We start from the raw sequence: 1,541 nt of genomic DNA on the forward strand, positions 1-1,541 counted from the left end.
TCTTCTTATTTTCATGGGTTTGCCTGTCCTGTCTCTGATGATTCTGCTCATCTTCACGGGTTTGCTTGTCCCTTGTCTGACAGCTTTGTTCCTCTTCATGAGTTTGCCCGTCCTGTGCCTCACATGGACTTTCCTGGTCCTCACGGCTCTGTCTACCCCAGCTTTGATGACTCTGCTTCTCCTCTGTCTGGTGGCTCTTCCCCTCGCTATGGCTCCGCTGGGTCTGGGCCTGTCTGTGGCCCTGCTCACTGCCACTTGATTGCCAGTCTCTCCCTTTGTGGCAGAGTGACCTTTCTTGCTGGATTTGTGCCCAAAGTTTGTGTTGGTAGTGTTGGGTATCCTCAAGCTGCCTCTCCCATGCCTGGAGTCTGTTCTGGGACCCCTGCCTCTGGTTTCAGTTCACTTCCTGTCCTTGAGTCTGTTGATTTAAGTCTCCCTGACCTTCCTGATTGCTCAACATGTGTGTCTCTTCTTGTTCCCTCACTTCCTTGGAAATACCTATATTACCCTTATATTTCAGTTTCCCTAGTCTCTTTCTGACCATAGTGATAACCCTGGCCTTGTCTGTCTGTCTGACCATAGCGGGAACTCTGGCCTTGTCTGTCTGTCTGTTCATAGTGGGAACTCTGGCCTTGTCTGTCTGTCTGACCATAGTGGGAACTCTGGCCTTGTCTGTCTGTCTGTTCATAGTGGGAACTCTGGCCTTGTCTGTCTGTCTGACCATAGCGGGAACTCTGGCCTTGTCTGTCTGTCTCACCATAGTGAGAACTCTGACCTTGTCTGTCTGTCTGACCATAGAGGGAACTCTGGCCTTGTCTGTCTGTTCATAGAAGGAACTCTGGCCTTGTCTGTCTGACCATAATGGGAACTCTGGCCTTGTCTGTCTGTCTGACCATAATGGGAACTCTGGCCTTGTCTGTCTATCTGTTCATAGTGAGAACTCTGGCCTTGTCTGTCTGTCTGACCATAGTGAGAATCCAGTCCTTGCCTGTCTCTCTGACCACAGCCTGATTCCTGAGCCAGCCTTCCAGACTGTCCATAAATAGAGCCTGATTCCTGTTGTTCTGTATGGCTAGAGCAAGAGTCCTGTCCAAGTCTTCTAGTCTGCCCACAGCTTGATCGTTGTCCAAGCCTTTCAGACTGATTGTGATGAGAATCCTGAACTGGTTTTTCGCACTGATTTAAGGCAAAGAGACATCTTTGTCTTTTAGGCTGGCCATTGCTGGACTTATGACTCAATTTCTGACCATAGCTAGAGTCCTAGCCTTGTCCCTCAGACTGACCATAGTGAGACTCCTGATCTTGTCTCTCAGACTGACCATGGCAGGAGTCCTGGTCTTGCCTCTCAGACTGACTATAGCAGGAGTCCTGGTCTTGTCTCTCAGACTGACCATGGCAGGAGTTCTGGTCTTGCCTCTCAGACTGACTAAAGCGGGAGTCCTGGTCTTGTCTCTCAGACTGACTAAAGCGGGAGTCCTGGTCTTGCCTCTCAGACTGACTATAGCAGAAGTCCTGGTCTTGTCTCTCAGACTGACCATGGC

General features: G+C 50.2%; 1 pseudogene; it reads right to left on the reverse strand.

The window, feature by feature from the left end:
- Position 1: 1 nt before the first annotated feature.
- LOC101361319 (repetin-like) overlaps positions 2 to 1,541 on the reverse strand; it is a 25,951-nt pseudogene continuing 24,411 nt past the window's right edge.

The sequence above is a fragment of the Trichechus manatus genome, unplaced genomic scaffold, assembly GCF_000243295.1.
Source record: "Trichechus manatus latirostris isolate Lorelei unplaced genomic scaffold, TriManLat1.0 scaffold00250, whole genome shotgun sequence".
In the NCBI taxonomy this organism is placed as follows: Eukaryota; Metazoa; Chordata; class Mammalia; order Sirenia; family Trichechidae; genus Trichechus; species Trichechus manatus.